The following is a 13,819-nucleotide window of genomic DNA, read 5'->3' as shown; positions in this document are numbered from 1 at the left end:
ATGCCTGGGTGGCTCAGTTGGTTAAGCAGCTGCCTTTGGCTCAGGTCATGATCCCAGTGTCCTGAGATCGAGTCCCACATCGGGCTCCTTGCTCCGCAGGGAGCCTGCTTATCCCTCTGACTCTGCCTTCCACTCTGTCTGCCTGTGCTCGCTCTCGCTCGCTCTCTCTCTGACAAATAAATAAATAAAATCTTAAAAAAAAAAAAAAAAAGATGCCTGAGGTAACCCAGACCCAAGACCAGCCAATGGAGGAGGAGGAGGTGGAGACATTCACCTTCCAGGCGGAGATCACACAGTTGATGTTGCTGATCATCAACACCTTCTACTTGAACAAGGAGATCTTCCTCCAGGATCTGATCTCCAACTCTTCCAACGCTCTGGACAGAATCCAATACAAGAGCCTGACCAACCCCAGCAAGCTTGACTCGGGGAAGGAGCTGCACATCAACCTCATCCCAAACAAGCAGGACCAGACCCTCACCATCGTGGATACCGGGATTGGCATGACCAAGGCCGACCTGGGCACCATCGCCAAGTCGGGGACCAAAGCATTCATGGAAGCTCTGAAGGCGGGTGCAGATATCTCTATGATTGGCCAGTTCGGGGCCGGGTTCTATTCAGCCTACTTGATGGCCGAGAAGGTGATGGTGATCACCAAGCACAACAACGATGAGCCGTACACCTGGGAGTCCTCTGCAGGGGGCTTGTTCACAGTCGGCACCGACACACTTAAACTTGTGGGTCTGGAACGAAGGTTATCCTACACCCGAAAGAAGACCAGACCAAGTACCTGGAGGAGAGGAGGATAAAGGAGATCATGAAGAAGAACTCCCAGTTCATCGGCTACCCCATCACTCTGTTTGTGGAGAAGGAACGTGATAAAGAGGTGAACAATGATGAGGCTGAAGGAAAAGAAGAGAAAGAGGAGGAAAAAGAAAAGGAAGAGGAGTCTGATGACAAACCTGAGATAGAAGATGTTGGTTCTGATGAGGAAGAGGAGGAGAAGAAGGATGGCAACAAGAAGAAGAAAAAGAAGATCAAGGAGAAGTACATTGATCAGGAAGAATTGAATAAGACAAAGCCTATTTGGACCTACAACCCCGATATTACCAATGAAGAGTATGGAGAATTCTATGAGTTTGACCAATGACTGGGAGGATCACTTGTCAGTGAAGCATTTTTCAGTGGAAGGACAGTTAGAGTTCTGAGCTCTTCTCTTTGTGCCAAGACATGCTCCCTTTGACCTATTCGAGAACAGAAAGAAAAAGAACAACATTAAGTTGTATGTTTGCAGCATTTTCATCATGAATAACTGTGAGGAGCTCATCCCAGAGTATCTGAATTTCATCAGAGGTGTGGTGAGGATCTTCCTCTAAATATTTCCCATGAGATGCTTCAGCAAAGCAAAATTTTAAAGGTTGTCAGAAAGGACTTGGTCAAGAAGTGCTTAGAACTCTTCACCGAACTGGCCAAAGACAAAGAGAACTACAAAAAGTTTTATGAGCAGTTCTCCAAAAACATCAAGCTTGGCATCCACAAGGACTCTCAGAATTGGAAGAAACTCTGAGAACTGTTGCACTATTACATGTCTGCCTCTGGTGATGAGATGGTGTCTCTCAAGGACTACTGCACCAGAATGAAGGAGAACCAGAAACTCATCTATTACATTACAGATGAGAACTCAGCCTTCGTGGAGCATCTTTGGAAACACTGCCTGGAAGTGATTTATATGATCCAGCCCATTGACGAGTACTGTATCCAGCTGAAGGAGTTTGAGGGAAAGATGTTGGTGTCTGTGACCAAAGAAGGCTTGGAACTTCCAGAAGATGAAGAGAAAAAGAAACAGCAAGAGAAAAAGACAAAGTTTGAAAACCTGTGCAAGATCATGAAGGACATCTTAGAGAAAAAAGTTGAAAAGGTGGTCGTATCAAACCGACTGGTAATCTGTCCGTGCTGCATCATGACAAGCACATATGGCTGGAGGGCAAACATGGAGAGGATCATGAAGGCCCAGGCCTTGAGAGATAACTCCACCATGGGCTACATAGCTGCGAAGAAGCACCTGGAGATCAACCCCACCCACTCCATCATCGAGACCTTACTGCAGAAGGCCAAGGCCTACAAGAAGGACAAGTCTGTGAAAGACCTGGTCATCCTGCTCTACAAGACGTTGCTCCTGTCCTCTGGCTTCAGTCTGGAAGATCCGCAGACGCATGCCAACAGGATCTACAGGATGATCAAGCTTGGTCTCGGTATTGATGAAGACGACCCCATCCCTGACGACAGCAGTGCAGCCATGACCGAGGAGATGCCACCCCTGGAAGGTGACGACGACATGTCGCACATGGAGGAGGTTGACTAGGTGCTGCGAGAATGACTTGTATATGTATTCGATACTTTTTATGTTTTTCTTTAGTTTAATTAACATTTTAAGAATTAGTATGGCATGACAATAACTACTTAAGGGGAAGATAAGATTTCTTTTTGTTCGAGTGTGATACTGTGATGTGTAGGAACTAAAGCCCAGCTAGTTTTTCTTCCCTAGTGCCACACCGGCTCATTGTAACCGGACAAGGTGACCTTGTTGTGAGGTGTGTGTAACCTAACATTAACTGTGATCTAAAGTGTTTAGCTACCAAGCGGATTTGTCTGTCACTGAAGTGTTCTGAGCTATACCTTGATGTTTTAAAGAGAAATGTTGGTTAAAACAGCTTTCACCCTCTAGGATCTACTGTCCCCTGTAGTTACCAGCTGCATGTACCAGGCCTCTAGAAACTAGTAGTTAAACCAATCAGATGGGAGTAACCATGTATAGGTCTTGTTTTCCAAAGAGGAGCATTGTTTAGAGTAGCGACATTCTCAGCCTACTTAGTTAGGCGTGTTGTAAAGCTGTTGTAGAAGTAACTCCACAAGTTCCGTGAGTGGAAATGTAGTGCTCAAGTCACATTCTACATTAAAAGGTTGTAAGAAATACAAACAAATTAAAAAAAAAAAAAAAAGAATAAGGAGAAATTAAGATATTCCCAGATAAGCAAAAGCTAAGCGATTCTGTCATTAGTAAACCTGCCCTACAACAAATGTTAAAGGGAACTCTACAGGCTGAAGCAAGAGAATATCAGAGAGTAACTTGAAAATATCTGATGAGGGGCGCTTGGGTGGCTCAGTGGGTTAAAGCCTCTGTCTTCGGCTCAGGTCATGATCCAGGGTCCTGGGATTGGGCCCCACATCAGGCTCTCTGCTCAGCAGGGAGCCAGCTTCCTCCCTTCTCTCTCTCTCCTGCCTCTCTGCCTACTTGTGATCTGTCTCTCAAATAAACAAATAAAATCTTTAAAAAAAGAAAATATCTGATGAAATAAAAATTCTAGTAAAATAAATAATATCTATATAGATAAATATAAAAGCTGGTATCTTTGTGTTTTGGGTTGTTTTTTTCTTCTTCCCCTGTTTTTTCTTCTTCCCCTGTGTCTTAGAAGACAAATGCATAAAACTTTAATTATAAGTCTATATTGATGGATATGCAGCTATAAACTATAATCATAAGTCTAAATTAATGGATTCATATATATATATATGTATATATATATATATATGGCAGAGATTAGAATATAGCAAAAAATCATTGAAAACAAAAATTTGTTCTTGTAAAAGATTACCAGAATTAACAAATCTTTTTCCTGATTGATGAAGAAAAAAAGAGAGAAGACTACAGCATATAACAAATACAACATACAACAAAAATGACAACATAAAGGGGTAGGGAAAAACCTGAATAGAGGAAGAGTTTTGGTACACTATTCAAATTTAGTTGGTATTAAATCAAACTATTGTTATGAACCTAAGGGGTTAAATGGAATCCTCGGGATAACCACTCATAAAATACCTAAAAAAAAAAATCCATTAAAAAAAAATGAGAAGGAAATCAGAGTGGTTCATTGCAAAACATCAATTAAATAAATAATAAAGCTGTAATGGGAGAATCGAGGACCAAAAAAGATTTAAGACACAGAGAAAATGCAATAGAATAACAGAAGTAAGTTTTCTATCAGTAATTATTTTGAAGGTAAATTAGTCTCTTCAATTGAAGGGCAGATATTAACAGAATGTATTTTTTAAGAAGTTGTTCAACTATATTCTGCTATTTTTAACAGACTCACTTTAGATCCAAAGATACACCAAGGCAGAGAGTGAAAGAAAGACAAAAGATACTGCATGTAAATAGCAACTGAAAGAAAGCAAGGGTAACCATACTTACATCAGGGGGAAAAAAAAAAAAAGATTTTTAAGACAAAAATCATCACAAGAATCAAAGAAACACATTACATAATGATAATAACATCAACTGAGTAGAAAAATATAAGATGTATATATCATCGGAACTCCCAAATATATGAAGCAAATACTTATAGAATTGATGGGAGAAATAAACAACAGCACAATAATAAGAGATTTCAGTTCCCTATTTCCAATAATAGATAAAACAACCAGAAAGAAAATCAATAATGAAACAGAGAACTTGAGCACACTATAGACCAATTGGTCCTAAGAGACATATACAAAATATTTTACCCAATAACAGCAGAACACACACTTTTCCAAGTGCACATGGAACATTCTCCAGACTCGGCCATGTTAGGCCACAAAATAAGACTCAATAAAGTTAAGAAAGCTGAGATCATAGACAATATTTTTTTTTTCCAATGACAGTGGAATGAAATTAACAGAGGAAAACTGGAAAATCCACAAATATGTGGAAATTAAATAACATGCTCTTTAACAAGCAATAGGTCAAAAATAAATCTCAAGTAAAATTAGAAAATAATTTGAAGCAAATGAAGAAGGAATGCAAGCAAAATGCAAAGCCAGAAAAAGAAAAGAAATGACAAAGACTAGAGTGATGAAAAATGAAGTAGAGATTAGAAAAATAGCAAAAATTCACTGGAAACAAAAATTTGTTCTTTAAAAGACTACCAAAACTGACAAATGTTTTCCCAGATTGATGAAGAATAAAGGAGAGAAGACTAAAATTACTTCATCGGAAATGAAAGTTGAGACATTATTATAAATCTTACAAAATATCAAGGATTAAAAGAGAATACTATAAGACAGACAAATGCACAAATTTTTAAAGCCTACAAATTCACAAAGTTGACTCAAGAAGAAATTTAAAAGTCTGAATAGAACTATAACAGGACACTAAATCACTTATCAAACACCTTTCACAAAGGAAAATCCATGACCATATGACTCCCTATCAATTCTACCAAATATCTAAAGAAAAATTAACCAATCTTTTTCAAATTCCTGTGAAAAGTAAAAATAGAAGAGGAAGGAACACTTCTAACTTAATGGGTAGAGGGTTTTTTTTTGGGATGTTGAACAAATAAGACATCAGGACTAGTCAGTGATGATGGTTGTACAACACTGTAAACGTCACTGGATAATGCACACTAAGATGGTTAAAAAGCTGTTTTTTAAGAAAATAATAATATTTAAATAAATTTAAATAAATAATAATATTTATTTACTTGCTTGAGCGAGAAAAAGAGAGAGAGAGAGAGAACATGGGCACAGAGGGAGATTGAGAGGGGAAGCAGACTCCCCGCTGGGCAGAGAGCCTGAGGTGGGACTTGATCCCGGGACACTGAGATCAGTGGAAGGCAGAGGCTTAATCCACTGAGGCACCCAGGCACCCCAAAATGGTAAGTTTTATGTTAAGCTCATTTTACTATAATTTTAAACTCATCTTAGATCTTTAAATTCTAATGATCGTAGTATTTTATTTCTAAAATTTATATTTGAACTTTTTTGGCCATGGATAAAAAGTTTGCACTCTCTTTTTCCTGTCCATATTTTAGATTATCTACTTTTTAAATACATGACACATATTATGCATTCTATAGATGATAATTTATTTCCATTCTGTACATGATAATTTCCAATGTCTAAAATCTTTATTTGTTCTGGTTGCACATATCATTTATGCTGTCTTACTGCCTTATTTGCTTTATCATTATATTTATGGATCATTTATGTTTGAAAAAACTCTATTTGTTTGTGGAGGGCCCTTATGACCTAGACTGTGAAGTTTTGTTCTTTCAGCGATTATTTGCATTTGCTTCTTAGGGTTTACATTCTTAGCCCTTTGAACAGTCAGAATACATAACTTCATGAGATGCTTTCAACTTTACTCCTTCTCCTGGGTTGTCAGACCACATAAGCAGAATGAGTTTGGACCCCAAAACTGCATGAGCACCAGCTTGTGGTTAAGAATTCTGGAACCCAAGGCTAAAATAGACAAGCTTCTATCTTTGCAAATGATTAATTTTGTTTTATTTGTTTTTCCGGGTTCCTTCTTTCACTGAAATTGTTACACTTGAATCTCAGGTTTATGTGTGATCTCTGATTTGATCGTTCACTTTGTGTGGGCTCTAGGCACACACAGGTTATTAAAATCAAAGCTCTATATTAAGGAATGTACAACTTTTCCCAAGGAAGCCACAGACTTTATTTCACTTATTACTGTGGATTTACGCTTTCTATTTGCTTTCTGCCTCTAAGGATTACTCTGACTTTATTGCCAGCTCAGACATGCACTTTAAACTATTCTTTTAAAAATTATTCAACTTTCTCTGGCATTTTTGGAATAGGATAATTTGGAGGTATCCATTTCTGCCATATTGCCAGAGATGATACACCCTCAACTTGTTTTTTTGTTTTTTGTTTTTGTTTTGTTTTTTTTTTTTTCCCAGAGATAAAGGAAAAAGTCAGGTCCTAATAGTGTATCATTGTCCGAATTATCCTAATGATGAAACAAATCTACCAACTTCCCTTGTCAATATATCTGTGCTGATCACAATTGCTTTCACCCAATATTTCCAGCTTTCTAACTTTTTTTTTTTTTAAGATTTTATTTATTTGTCAGAGAGAGGGAGAGAGAGCGAGCACAGGCAGACAGAATGGCAGGCAGAGGCAGAGGGAGAAGCAGGCTCCCTGCCGAGCAGGCTCCCTGCCATGTAGCTTCGTTTGGCTATTGAAATGTGCGTGAAAGTGAAATGCATGCCCTCTGCCCAGAAAATTTTGGAGATGGTGAGTGATAAAATGCACATGACTCCCACTGCTGCACAGGTTAAGCAAAGGTCACTATAATGATCTGTTCATCTAGATCCCTCTGAGGGATGATGATGGCCAGAGACAGTCCCTTCTCATTGCTGTATAAATAATTAAGTTTTTGTTATCCTGAGCCCCTGAGAATTGGGGGAGTTTTTGTTACCCTAACGTTTCTTAGCCCATACCAGTTGCTATTTTGTCAAATACTGTTACTTTTTAAGTTCACTCCAATGCCCACTACTTCAACAGGTGTTCTCTGATATTGTTCAAAAAGTAATCACTCTTCCTCTATACTACACTGATAAGAATAACATGTGCTACGGTGAGTGCTGTGAATTGTGTAAGACTCATGATTCACAGACCTGTACCCCTGAAACAAATAATACATGTTAATAAAAAAAAGAATAACAATATAAATGGCTAATTGAGTTTACTATTAGTGAGCTGCTGTGATAAATATTTTATTCACATTAGATCATGTAATATTACCATAAGACTATGAAGCAGAGGTATTATTATTTTTATTTTACAAGTGAGAAACATAGGCTTTAACATTATGGCTCACACATATTGCTCATATGATATTTGTCATATTTAACTGAAATTTACAATTACTGGTTGATTCACATACTATCCCAGTTAAAATTAGAACACCTATTTAGCTTCATGTCTACAAGTCCCAGCCAGTGGCTGGCACACAGTAGGTGCTTGATTATTAAAACATCTTTATCTAATTTTAAAAAGTATATTGAAAATTTAAAGCTGAAAGAAAATGTAAATGATAAAAAACAAATACTTTTATGTTGTACCATTCTAAGAAAGTTTTACTAGAGATCTTTAGTTTATTTCCTTCTACTTTTTATGTGCATGTGTAATTGGCACACCACTGAAACAATATTCTGTGTGCAAATTTGTAGATTGAATTTTATACTTAAATTCAAATATTAAGCACTCCATACTCTTTTCTGTAACTTTATTAAAATACTGAGTTTATTTCACATGTTTATTTTTTTCTCCCCACCATTTCCATTGTCTGATTATCACTGCTACTATGTCCTATCATCACATTCCATACATACTAAATCCCAAGCAAACAGTGGAGTTCCATCTTTAAAAAGTAGAAAGGCATTTTGGACAACACATTCTTGGCATTGGAACCTAGACAACATTTAATAGACATGGTAGGGAAAATTCTCACTCTGTGTTATAAAAAGGATATCCAGATATTAACTGTTACAGAAATGAAATGATGGAAAATTTTAACAAACTTTTAAACTATTTTCTTAAAGAGGTTTCTCCAATGCTGGGGATCTTGAATAAACTCCTGGTCAGTCATCTGGAAACAATTCTTCACATAATTGATGAACTTGGCTTCCACTCTGGAAAGAAAACCACCTTTTTCTATACTTACTTGCATTTTTGTTTTAATGTCCTCTACAGAACTAGGTCCTTTGGGTGTCTTAAGAAAAGTTTTTCCTGTTCTATTGATCCTATACCTTTTGATCTTCATGTGGATAGTTTTGAGTCTGTTTCATTCTGGTTTGCAATTTTGGTGGAGAATCTCATATAGGTTTTTTACTGGAGCTTTTTCTTCAGCTTCTTCCTCATCATTATGGTCATCATCATCATCTCCTCCCCCTCCTTCCTCCTCAACCCCTCCCCCTCGTCCCTCCTCCTCCTCCTCCTCCTCCTCTTCTTCTTCTTCTTCTTCTTCTTCTTCTTCTTCTTCTTCTTCTTCTTCTTCTTCTTCTTCTTCTTCTTTTTCTTCTCCGTCTTCTTCTCCTTCTTCTTCTCCTTCTTCTCCTTCTTCTTCTCCTTCTTCTTCTCCTTCTTCTCCTTCTTCTCCTTCTTCTTCTTCTTCTTCTATCTTTATCATCATTTCCACAGCACCAAGTTTTGCTTTTCTCTGGAAATGTTCTAAAAGTTCCAAAGTTAGAGCACTTTACAGATGGCTAAGGAATTTCACATCCTCTTCCTCTTCATCTTCTGACTCAGCATCTTGCCCCACAGCTACTAAGTGCTTTCCACTGCTATGCACAGACCCTGAACAACATGTCAATCATAAGACCACAGGTGGTGTTATTTCCAAGCCCACAAGGGAAATCTTGGCTATACAGACATTTTCAAATTTTCCAGTGTGACTTGCATCAGACTACCTTTGTACTTCATTGCCTTTGCTTTAACAATGTGTAATTCATCCTTCGCCCCAACCCCTAAAATGACTGTTTTTAAAGATAACTTGTGTTCATTTTCATCATTATCCACTTTAAAATGGTAATCTTTGTCAGCCTTTAGTTCACAACTGAAAAGTTAGATCTGGGGCCTCAGGGGGCTCATGTCCATGTCCATTAGATCTCTCATGAGGCGCTGGTGCTCCCATAGGAAGTTAAAGAAGGCAAATAGAGATAAACTACTACTATGCCAGAAAAGAGCCAAGCAGAACAAGCAGAACAGAATCACACCAGGGAAAGCAAGTATTCATTGTCTTAGCCTCTATTTTATAAATAAATACAATGCAATCATATGGGTAAAACCACAATCTTCACATTTCACATTTACATTTCCTGGATGTTATTAATTTTATCCATTCCTTCCTTCAGAAGTATTTATTGAGCTCTTCTTATATTCCTAGAGACTCTTCTAAACAGTGGATACAAGGGCAAAGCAAACAAACAAAAAAATGTCTGCTCTAATAGAATTTATTTTCTAGTGGGAGGGGAGAGATAATTAGTTAATAAATGTATTATTTACTGTAAGCATTATGAAGAGGTAAAGTCAGATAAAGTGATAGAAAATGATGGGAGTTTTTGTTTGTTTTTGTTTGTTTTTGTTTTTTTGTATTTTCAACAGATTTGCCAGGGATGATTTTTTTGTTGGGGTGATAAAGTTTGAGGAGAGAGTTGAATGAAGTGAGAAGTAAAATCACTTGGCATTTGAGGTTAAGGAGTTCCAGGCAGATGGGAAAGCAAATGAAAAGTAAAGTCCTGAGGCACTTGTTTGGCTGGCTCAGGAAGCATCAAGGAGTTAAGAGTGCTGGAGAAACCCAATGGGTAAGGAGGTCTGATAGTGATTAAATAAAAAACCAGGAGACACTAAGATCTTATAACCCATGGTGGTTCTTGAATTTTATTTTAGTTTATAGGGAAGTAATTGAATTATTTTGATCATAAAAATGAAATGCTTAGATACATATTTTGACAGGATTTCTCTAGTTGCTCTGTGGAAAGCACCTTCTGGGACAGAGAGTCAAAAATGCAATCCGGGAAAACAGGCAGAGGCTGCTTCAGAATTCAGGCAAGAGAAGATGGTGGCTCAGTGCAGAATGGTAGTGGTTTAAGTGATAAGGTATAAATGGTTTGGTTATTAGGGATTTATTTTGAAGGTAGAGCCAATGTGACTTTCTGACAGATTGCATGTTAAGTATGAAAGAAAGAATTAACGTTGATCTATAGCTTTTGTTTGAATTAGATTTACAATATATGTATGTAATATATATATAATATATGCTGAGATTTCCAAATTATCTATAATAAATAATACCTCAATGGATGTCTTCTGAATATTCATCTGCATTTCTCAGATATGTCTCCTTTCCTTAGAATATTTCCCTAGAAGAGGGATTATCTGTTATTGGGAATTTAAAAAAAAAAAAAAAGACTTTAAATTCATTGGCATGCAATGGCTTTTGTGGAGGCATTTCTTTAATAATACTTACTTTTTGTTACATATTTATTTGCATGTATATAGTTTCTCTTTCTTGGATTAATTAGATGTTAACTCATAAGCTTTTCCATTTCATTGATATTTTTCAATTTGTGCAACCAACTTTCATCTCATACATCTTCTTTTTGTAAATATGTAGTCATATCTCATTTGTTGTTTCTAAACTACTTTATCTTTTACCTGATTAGTTTTGTAGAATTTCCCTCTACCCCACTAAATCTTCAAAAATTTTAACTATGCTCACAATTATATTTATACTCTTCAAACTACTTTCTTAATTTTATTTCAGCTTTTCCTAACTTTTTGGATTGGATGTTTTATTCATTTATTCAAAGTCATATGTATTTTTTTGTGCATGTAGAGGTAGATGTGGAAAATGTGTAGTATGTCTCAAAGCTATACATTTGCAACTATTAAAATTTCAGAGAAATTTGAAATATGTTCACAGGTAATTTTCAAGTGATCTGTTCTTTCCAAGGCATATGTAATTTCATATTTATCTCTTCATTATTCCATATATGTAAAACAACGTGAGTTTTTTTTTTAAGATTATTTATCTATTTATTTGACAGACAGATCACAAGTAGGCAGAAAGGCAGGCAGAGAGAGAGAGAGAAGAGGAAGCAGGCTCCCCACTGCGCAGAGAGTCCAATGAGGGGCTCAATTCCAGGACCCTGAGATCATGACCTGAGCCAAAAGCAGGGGCTTTAACCAACTGAGCCACCCAGGTGCCCCTAAAACAATGTTTAAACACTTCCAAATAGTTATGTTGTTTTATAATTTTATTATTAACCAGTTTTACTGCAAATTCATTGATGTGGCCATGTAGTTACATAGGTATGTTCCTTCTGTCAGTCTTGTTTGTTATATTATGAAGCCATAGGGGATCTAAGTCCAATTAACATATATGGACTTTAATTCTCCATCAGACATCAACTATTGTTTCAGATTCATAAGTTAATGGCTAGAAGAGACACACTAATCAGATGAGTTCTACTTATTTTTAACTCAGATCTTTCATCTCCCAGTTGGAAAAATTTTTTGTTATGCATGTTATTTATGAGAAGTCTTTCTATACTTATTAGAAAAAAAAATCCTTAAATTCTCTCTTCCATATTTGTTATTTTCTGGGTCTCCATCTTGGATTCATTTGACTTTAACATATGGAAAAATAGGCTGGAGGAATGAGAAACAATTCTACTAACCAAAGAAGTTTCCAAATAGAAATATCTATTAATTAAAGGAAGGAAGGAAGGAAAGAAAGAAAGAAAGAAAGAAAGAAAGAAAGAAAGAAAGAAATTTATTCCTTTTAATACATAGCTGAATAAGATCAAAGAGAAAAGAAGGCAAACCCAACCAAAGAGAGGAAACAAAACAGAAACGAGGAAAGATTGTGATATAAGAGTTCTGCATGTTGAAAAAAGTCACCATGTTGTTTTTTCTGATGATTACGTTATGCAAGAACATTGCCCAGTAGTTTTTCCTTGATCTGAATCAGAAAACCATTCACAAGAGTAAAATGTTCTGACTGGTTACCATAGAAGACAGAAACCTCTGAACCTCCTATATATTTTATTGTGATAGGTAAACTCCTTCAAATTTAATTATTTCCCTCTCTCTTGTGAACTGTCTATTTCACAGAATGGCATTTCTCCATATTATTCTGAGAGGGGCAGTATCTACTAACTTACAATACCACTACAAAGACTGCCAGGTGGTTTTATCTGTTAACACATTCTGGAAAGTACCTGCTTGTTGAACATTTCCACTCAGGGAAGAACAGCTACTCTATGAGCTTATCCGATTACGGTGTTACTCTTGGGATGAAGCCCAGGAGTAGTGGGTGTCTGCTTTTTGTTCCTACCAATGCTGGGAGGAGTCTGTTACTTTGGCTTGCTACATGTGGAAGACATCACTTGTAGATGGAACCCTGCTGCTGTGTTGGCTTTCTGCTTTATGTGTCCACTAACTTCTTGGATTATAACATGATCTTCTCCACTTACAGTGAAAGGAATAACTAATTATGCCTGCAAGACTAGTGAAAGGATTTCCAGAACAGATGGTATTTGAGCTGGCTATTTATAGGATGAATTGCAACCTGCTTTATGGTAAAGGGCAAGGGAAGGATATTTCAGGTTATAGAAAAAACATCTGCAAAAGCTGGATTCAAAATTAGATATTTTTCATTTGCAAAGCCAAGTATATAATGGTGTCTCTATAATCCCGAGTTTATAAGACTTCCAAAAGAAGAATTAATATGCCATGTCGAAGAATTTTTACATTACAATATGATGGTGTCAAAACAAAGTTACATGATTAGATTTAGGATGGTAATTGTACCCTTATCACTGTATTAATCACCGAGTCTTCTGCCAAATTCCCTATGCATCATCCCCAGAATCAAGAGCATTCATTCAGACTGATCACAGCACTCACCTCACTAGGAATTGTGTTTTAGAAGTCGTTTTAGCTCTTTTTTTTTTTTTTTTAAAGAGGGTTGGGTCTCCCAAATGATTCAGCAATGAAGATAAGCAGTAAACTCCCTGAATATTCTGGTTTAGTGTCCTCTCCCACTCCAGAGCCTAATTCTCAGCCATATGACTTGTATTTCTTTCAGACTTTATTCTTCTCTGTCCTATTTTAGAAGGTTCTTTCAATGATCAAGTTCTGTCTGAAAATCCCACCAATTCTGCCTTGCATTCTGTAATACTAAGGAGCCGGCGCCTTTGTTTATTTCTATAAAGGACCAGAAACTAAACATTTTAGGGTTTGTGGTCTATAAGGTCTCTGTCACAACTACTCAACTCTACCTTTATGGTGTAAAAGTAGTCACTAACAATAAGAAGAAGAAATGAGCCTGACTGTGTTTCATTAAAACTTTGTTTATAAAAACAAGAAGTCAGCTCGATTTAGCCAAAAGCTATAATTTTTGATTCCTGGTCTAGACCTCCTTGAATCTCAAATACTGCTTGGACTCAACTGAATTTAT

General features: G+C 36.7%; 1 pseudogene; it reads left to right on the top strand.

Moving 5' to 3' along the window:
* Positions 1-212: 212 nt before the first annotated feature.
* LOC101690135 lies at positions 213-2,362 on the top strand (annotated as a pseudogene).
* Positions 2,363-13,819: the final 11,457 nt, after the last annotated feature.

Source organism: Mustela putorius, unplaced genomic scaffold (genome assembly GCF_011764305.1).
Source record: "Mustela putorius furo isolate JIRA1106 unplaced genomic scaffold, ASM1176430v1.1 tig00003858_pilon_pilon_pilon, whole genome shotgun sequence".
NCBI lineage: Eukaryota > Metazoa > Chordata > Mammalia > Carnivora > Mustelidae > Mustela > Mustela putorius.
Note: the sequence above shows the minus strand (reverse complement) of the source record. Positions and strands in the feature narration are given on the sequence as shown.